This window comes from Orcinus orca, chromosome 11, assembly GCF_937001465.1.
Source record: "Orcinus orca chromosome 11, mOrcOrc1.1, whole genome shotgun sequence".
NCBI classification, from domain to species: Eukaryota; Metazoa; Chordata; class Mammalia; order Artiodactyla; family Delphinidae; genus Orcinus; species Orcinus orca.
In genome coordinates, this window is record NC_064569.1 from 96,590,926 (window position 1) to 96,599,182 (window position 8,257).

Sequence of the window (8,257 nt, forward strand, 5' to 3'; positions counted from 1 at the left end):
CAATGGCCGGAGCTGGAGCGACTGCTTTGGACCATGAGATGAAAGCTGAGTGTGGAGGGACAGACAGGGCAGCAGAAGCCTGAGGTATTTGAATGACTTTGGGGAGCAGCTAAATCCTTGAGCCCTGACCGCCCCCCCCCCCCACCTCTGGCCTCTTACCTAAGAGAGAACTAAAATTCTACCTTCTTTAAGTCATTGTTAATTTCAGTGTTTGTTTCCGCATCTCAGATTGTACAGTAATTTATAGACAATCCAAATGGAAGGGAAAGTGCTTATCCAGGGATGTAACAGCTGGGCCGGTAGGTCTACAGTTCCTCCCAGTCCTGAAATTCTGTGGCTTTGTGATGGGAAAGGGTTGGGCTGGGCTGAGGGCTTCCAGCAGTTTCTTGGCTCTGCGTTGGATGCTCATCTCTTTTTCTTTTTCGTGTGAATATTCTCCCTCAATCTCAGTTCTGAACTTCTGTAATCAAACGGGGGGTGGGACTGCATTTAAAACCCAAATGGAAAGTAAGAAGCTGATTGCAGATGAATTTTCCTTTCAGTCTTTCTGGGAAGTTGGGACAGTTTATGATCATTTTGCAATGGCCAGAAATCCATTTTGTGAAATGCTGCTTTTTGTTTGTTTTTTTCTCTACCAAAACATTGCAGAGTCATCGGGGGTTTTATGAACTCTGATTTAAAAAAAAAAAAAAGCTTTTTTATCCAGCGTGGTTAGGATGTGGAGTTTCCTGGTGAAGAAATATTCAGGTGTATTTGGCTTGTCTGAGGTTCTTGGGCATGTAGAGACTTTCCTGGGACAGAGAACAGAATGGGAGGGACAGGGAACAGAATGGGGAGGCCCAGGGCTTACGGGAGATGACATCAGAAGTGAGAGGGGAGGTGGGGTTACCAGGGCATGGAGCCTGGAGCCCTAGCCATGGCGAGGCTCAGGCAGTGGCAGAAATGGAGAGGGTGACAGGGCAGCATCGGCTGAGGACAGAGGTCTGAGGGCAGGGAAGCCAGGTAGCTGTTTCCAGGGGCACAGTCCCCATGCTGGCCTCTTTCTGATGGGGTGCTCCTATCCAGGCGGGCTCACCTGGCATGGCTTGTCAGGAGTTAGACTGGCCAAACATGGAGGAAGTGGAAATTGGTTAAAGACCAATGTAAAAATGGCATTGACTACAAATGAATTATCCTGACTTAGAAGGTGCTTCCAGATCTTGCAAAGTGGGGTCAATATACGCCCTTCCTCAAAGGGTGAGTGTGAGGATTAAATGCGTTAACAAGTATAAAGTGCTTATGAGGGTGCCTGGCTGAGAATAAGGCCTGGAAATTGAATCATCACCATCGTCAACATCATCACTCCTCCTCCATTTAAATAGAAAATTATTCACTGGAATCAGCTGTGTTCTTTCAAACCAAGAAAGGTTTTGTTATAAGAGAGTTCCATGCTGCTATTAAAACAGTGGATTGCTAAGGCAAATAAGGAGGTGCTTCGATTTCCCTGAAATTTGAGGAAATTTAGGTTCAGGACTTCTATCTTTTTTTTTTTTTTTTTTTTTTTTTGTTTGCGGTATGTGGGCCTCTCACTGTTGTGGCCTCTCCCGTTGCGGAGCACAGGCTCCGGACGCGCAGGCTCAGCGGCCATGGCTCACGGGCCCAGCCGTTCCGCGGCATTTGGGATCTTCCCGGACCGGGGCACGAACCCGTGTCCCCTGCATCGGCAGGCGAACTCTCAACCACTGTGCCACCAGGAAAGCCCTGTTGAACATCTTTTAATGTGCTTTTTGGTCATTGTATATCTTCCTGGAGAAATGCCTTTCAAATCCACTGTCCATTTTTAAATTTTTTTGTTGTAAGAATTCTTTATATATTCCAGGTATTAAGTCCCTTATCAGATATACGATTGATGAACCATTGATTCCATTCTGTGGGTTCTCTTTTCACTGTCTTGATGGTGTCCTTTGAAACATTAAAAAAAAACACTTAAGTTTTTTTATTTTTTTTGGCTGCGCTGTGCGGCCTGCGGGATTTTAGTTCCCTGACCAGAGGTTGAACCCTGGCCCTTGGCAGTGAAAGTGCAGAGCCCGAACCACTGGACTGCCAGGGAATTCCCCCCAAATTTTAATTTTAATGAAGTCCAATTTAACTATTTTTTTCTTTAGTTATTTGTGCTTTTGGTGTCATGTTTAAGAAACCATTGCCTAATCCAAAATTGTAACGAATAAATCCTATGTTTTCTTCTAAGAGTTTTACGGTTTCAGCTCTTACATTGAGATCTTTGATACATTTTGAATTGGGTTTCATATATGGTGTGAGAAGGGGGGTCCAACTTCATTCTTTTGCATGTGGATATCCAGTTTTCTAGCACCATATGTTGAAAAAACTATTTTTTCCCCATTGAATCGTCTTAGAAAAAAATCAATTGACCATAAGTGTAAGGGTTTGTTTCTGGGCTCTTCAGGCAGCATTGGCACTTAGTCCCAGTTTTAGATTTTTTTCCACACTCTGCATCCCACCCTCTCAGAGACTCTGGCACCAGCTGACTGTCACCCCATCCTCAGAGGCCTGGGGCTGGCTCAGTGGGATCCTTTCTCCAAGCTCCTGAGGCAGCAACACCAGGGGAGCAGCATTTGCCTGGGCTGAAGAAACTGGCTCATCCAAGGTCATTTCTTCTTCCAGAGACAGCCTGTATCCAGAGACTGATCAATGTGACCTGTGAGGATCCAGCTCCTTGCCCCAGCTCAGGACAGCTCTGCAAGGCCATCTCAGCTGCAGACCTACCTCTAAGTTCTTATAAATGAAATGACATACAACTATCACATGCCCTGGGGGGTTATTCTCAATCGACCTAAGCCAATCCTGGTCATTCCACTGCCTTTGCTAGTAATTGGAGCAGGAATGGACACATGATGCTATTCTGGCCAAGGAGAGTTAGGGGAAGTCAGTTGGAGAAGGGGGCTTCTGAGAAAGTTTTCATAGACACAAGGGAGGAACATTCTCTTTTCAGCCTTTTTGTATTAGTGCCTAAGGGTGTGATGCTGTAGTACTGGCAGCCATCTTGAGGCCACGAGGGGACCAGCCTGAGACTAAAAGTCAATACACTGGATCCCTGAAGACATGAATACGTTGGTGAGCTACTGAATTAATCAACCCTAGAAGTACCCTATCACCAGACTCCTTGTTGCTTGTGGCAGGCACTGTTAACGGTCCTCTAGTGTCCATTCTTCCTGTCATCCTTTTAGTAATAGAACCTACTGAGTTTTAGCTGGACATGTGCTGCCCCCCCGCCCCCGCAGTTGCAGACTACACTTCCAAGCATCCTTGGGCAGCTGAGTGTGGCCATGTGACTGAGTCCGGGCTGATGGGATGTGAGCAGAACATCCCATTGCAAATTCTGGATCCTCTTCTTAAAGATGTTTGCCTTGGGCACTCTCTTCCCCTCTTCTCACTCGCTGAAAAACAGCAGCAGCTGGAGCCCTTTGGAAGCCCCATCCTGGAGATGACAGTGGTCCCATTGGAGCACTCACCTTGGGGCACTCACCTTGGGGCACTCACCTTGGGGCTGTGATGTGAGAGAGAAACAGTCTTCTACCTTATTTAAGTGACTTCACTTTGGGGTCTTTTTGTTACCAGCAGCTTCCCGAGTACCTTAGCCAATATATCATGTGGGATAATAAAGGCCCTCCTGATTCCAGCCACCTGAGTTGTTTCTAGCAGCCAGGACCTCCTCTCTGCATTTTCTCTCCTTGGAAGTTGATGGGGGCTGGGGCTGTGTTCTGATTTTCACTGACGGTGGACTATGTGGCTACAAGGAACGTCTTCCTGTTTGGGGGTGTCTCCTCCCCCCGCCCCACTGAGTTCAGTCCCACCCACCACCTTGGTTCCCTCCCGCTGCTGCTTCCGGCCCAGGGAGGTGGATGCCCTCCCCACACCCCACCGCAGAGCCTACATCACACTTGAGTCCACAGTCAGTTGTCAGGCCCCGAAGCCGTGTCCAGTCCTGACCCCTCCACCTCACAGCAAACTTCCCAGCATGCCTTGCACTGGCTGGTCCACTTTAGGACAAACAGATTTAGGAATAAGTAAACCATGAAACCAGACTTCCAGGAATATGGTCCTAAGTTACCTCATCCTCGTTCTCAGATAGAGGACATTCCAACTGAACATGTAAACAAGAAGCTGAATATTGATACAGCAGCAAGGGGGAATCATTCCCCCACCCCAGAGCTGCTGGAAAAGCTACTGCCTTGCTCGCCTGTGCCTGGCCAGCCGGGAAGGTTCATTAAATAACCGATAGCAAACCTGCCTTGTGCTCCTGCTGCGCCACTTGCTGCCCCCCAATAAAGGAATGGGTCCTCATCTTCTTCCCCAGCCTCCGGACAAAAACATCTGTAAACACATCTGCCAGAAACAAATCACATGGTTCCCAGGATCTGATTACTGTCCCCAGGGCAGCCTTCCCCGAAGCCCGCCCCTCCCTTCCTTCTCCTTTCCCAGAACTTAAGAACAAATGCCCAACAAATGTTCCGGTCCTACTCCAAAGGTGGGGGTGGGGCGTGGGGTGGGCAGCCTGAGGCTGCCAGGCATCAGGCTGACTGTGAACTTGGGATGGGGCAGAAGGAAGCACAGGGTGTCTGGTCCAGGCAGAGGGGCCCAGGGAGGGCTCTGGGCTCCGGTCCGTGGGCGTTGCACAAAGGAGGTGGTGAGGATTACAAGCTCCCGCCCCAGGCTGGCACTAGAGCCCTCTCTAGCCCCCCAGCCAGCCTCCTTCCTGCCCTGAGCTCTTTCCTTAGGACAGCCAAGGCCTGGGTTCAAATCACAGCACTGGCTGAGCCTGTTTCCCCACGTAGAAACGGAGGTGTGTTGTATATAACGTGCTCCATGCCAAGGCGCTGTGCTGGCTCATGTGATCGTCACAAGCAGGCTAGGAGTGGGTACCGTCTGTCTCCTCTTTGCAAAAAAGGCCACAGGTACAGCTCTGGCCAGGGCCAGGAAGCAGGGAAGGGTGACCTTTGGGCTCCCCTGCCCTGGGCATTAGGACGGTTCCTCCCAGCCCAGAGGAGGTACCAGAACACAGCACCAGGACAGGCGAGGCTGGGGGCCTCCAGGCTAGGGGGTGAGGGCAGCAAGGGGCACCATCTGGCCTCACAGCCTGGAGATGAATCAGCCTTTCTCCTGTTACCTCGGCTCCGCCTGTACCCACCCTCGAGGATGCTCCTGTTATTTCTGGCTGGTGGATCCTGCCTGGTGTAGAGCTTGCTGCATTAAGAGGCTGGGTGTGGGGCAGCCTTAGTGAGGGGAGGGCTCAGCGAGGTACAGCCCACAACCATCCTGGCCAATGCATGGAGGGTCCTTACTAGAATGTGAAAGAGAAAAAAGTCAACCCCAAACCTCTGTGTCCCCTCTCTGTCCCTCCCTGCCCACCTTCTCGGAGACAAGGATGCCAGGAACATCTGAGCGTTCTCCCATCCTTGGAGGGCCCTGACCACCATGCCAGGGTGGGGTCCTCTGAGAAGGCCTGTACACCTGCACTCCTGCAGAGCTGGCTGAAGCTGCTCTGGCCCGGCCTGATTCTTTGGGTTAGAAGGTGTCCAGGGTGGCCGAGGGTCCAGGGATCCCTAACTGATGCTCCCAGAGAGAGGGGTACAGAGCTGGTCCCTCTGGGCCCTCAGCTCTGCATGGACTCATGGGAACTTCTTGAGGCCTCTGCAAAGCCACATGGATGTCCCCCTGCCATGAGCCTGAGCCCAACCTCAGGAAAGACCCTGAGAGAGGCTTGACATGGCTCTGCCCTTCAAACCTTTGGAGGGACGAGCCAAGACTCCAATGGTCATGGAGGATGCCTGAAAGCTGTGGGGCTGGAGGAGGGGGCAGTCAGGGAAGGCTTCCTAGAGGGGACCTCAGCCTTATGGAAAAGAACAGGAGTTTGTTGGTGAAGGTGCTTGGAAGGCACTGCAGGCAAGCAGCATAGAGAACACCAACACATGGCCATTAGGGTGGGGACGGGAGTCAAGAATGTGGTTTAATGCCAATGGAAGGCAATGCTCAAGGCTGGAGAGAGAGGCTGGGCCAGATTATGGAGGGTCTTGAATGCTGGGCCCAGGAGTTCGGCTTTGTTCTCTAGGCAACAGGGAGCCGTGGAAGAGTTTAGGGTGAGGGAGTGACATGTCTGTTTCATCTCTGTACGTGACCAGTTAGTAGGCACTCGTGATATGATGGCCAAGTGACTAAACAATGCTTCGGGACTTCCCTGGTGGCACAGTGGTTAAGAATCCGCCTGCCAATGCAGGGGACATGGGTTTGAGCCCTGGTCCGGGAATATCTGACACGCCATGGAACAACTAAGCCCGTGAGCCACAACTACTGAGCCTGTGCTCTAGAGCCCTCGAGCCACAACTACTGTGCCCGCATGCTGCAACTACTGAAGCCCGTGCACCTAGAGCCTGTGCTCTGCAACAAGAGAAGCTACCGCAAAGAGAAGCCTGTGCACCGCAGAGTAGCCCCCGCTCGCCGCAATTAGAGAAAGCCCGAGCACAGCAACGAAGACCCAATGCAGCCAAAAATAAATACATTTATAAAAAAAAACAAACAATGTTTCACACTAAGAGGTCATCCCACTTGCTCAACTATATATATATATATATATATAGAGAGAGAGAGAGAGAGAGAGAGAGAGAGAGAGAGAGAGATTGTTTGTATTATTAAAGTAAAACCTACTCATTCTAAAAAAATTTTAAAAGATAGGTGAGGTGATGTTGCGGTTGGAGAAATAACTGACACAGTATTCATGGTTTTCATCAAAAACATTACCTGCTCTTGAATACCCCTAAAGCCATGGATCTCACCTCCCTACCAGGCTGCCCAAGACCTTTTTAAAATAATTAATTAATTAATTTTATTATTTTTTTGGCTGTGCTGGGTCTTTGTTGTGGTGCGCGGCTTCTCATTGTCGTGGCTTCTCTTGTTGCGGAGCATAGGCTCTAGGCGCGCAAGCTTCAGTAGTCGTGGCGCGCGGGCTCAGTAGTTGTGTCTCGCGGTCTCTAGAGCGCAGGGCTCAGTAGTTGTGGCGCATAGGCTTAGTTGCTCTGTGGCATGTGTGATCTTCCCGAGCCAGGGCTCAAACCCGTGTCCCCTGGGTTGGCAAGCAGATTTTTTTTTTTTTTTTTTGCGGTACGCGGGCCTCTCACTGCTGTGGCCTCTCCCGTTGCGGAGCACAGGCTCCGGACGCGCAGGCTCAGCGGCCATGGCTCAGGGGCCCAGCCGCTCCGCGGCATGTGGGATCCTCCCGGACCGGGGCATGAACCCGTGTCCCCTGCATCGGCAGGCTGACTCTCAACCACCGCGCCACCAGGGAAGCCCGGCAAGCGGATTCTTAACCACTGTGCCACCAGGGCAGTCCTGCCCGAGACCTTCTGCTGGCAGAATCCAGAGGCCTCTGAACACCTCCCGCTCGGCTGCCACAGAGCAGCCCGCTGAGCCCCAGAGTTCCTGACAGCATCCCCCATCTTAGCTTCCTACAGGGAGGGTCTCTCCAGCCCGGCGGAACGTCCAGCTCTTACAGGCAGCTTCCGTCCTCAACACAGACCAGCTGGGGCCTCACCCTGCAAGGAGCAGATCTTCCTCTGCCCATCCCTGGGGCTGCCAGCATGGTACTTCTGTCTCTCCTAGGTTCTCAGCCAGACAGCCAGGGTGAGGCGGGAGAGACCCCAGAGGCCTCACATCCCCCACCCCCCCGCCCCCGGGGAGGTGGTTAGAGGCCTCTGGATTCCGCCAGCAGCAGCTCCCGGCAAAGCTTCAGGGCCTTGTGCGTCGTGGGGCCCTGCCTGGGCCTCCTCTAAGCTTGCAGGTACGTGCCCCCAGTCTGGTGGTGGGCTCCTTATTTGGCTCAGTTTAGAACACATTCAGGCGCATGATGGGGTGGGGGTGGGCATGAGGCCTGACTGAGGCTGTCTGTGAGCCCTGAAAAGTGAGGCGGGAAGCAGGCTTCTCCCATTCCCTACCGCAGTCGCTCTCCCGCACCGCGGCTGTGAGCCTGCCCAGTGGCCAGGTCCCCGGGCCCCCCCGACCTAGGCAGGCTGCGTGACCTCAGGCACGTCCCCCCACCGCCACCGCCGCCAGCCCCAGCTGCCTCCTCAGCCGCAGGGTGGGGCTCTCGGTGCGAATGGATGTGTATCATCAAGCAAAAAGCACTAGATGCTGGTGAGTCACCTTTATTGTATTTATTATTCTCACTTTTATTGTGTTTAACGCGGGCCGGGTAGGGGGTGTTTCCTTT

At 52.1% G+C, this 8,257-nt stretch overlaps 1 long non-coding RNA gene across 1 annotated transcript; it reads right to left on the minus strand.

The window, feature by feature from the left end:
- Positions 1-4,142: 4,142 nt before the first annotated feature.
- Positions 4,143-8,061, minus strand: LOC117196478 (uncharacterized). Its single transcript, XR_004476670.2, has 2 exons — positions 5,186-8,061; positions 4,143-4,383 (listed from the first exon to the last, which is right to left on the minus strand). It is a non-coding gene; the product is annotated as an uncharacterized LOC117196478 (long non-coding RNA).
- Positions 8,062-8,257: the final 196 nt, after the last annotated feature.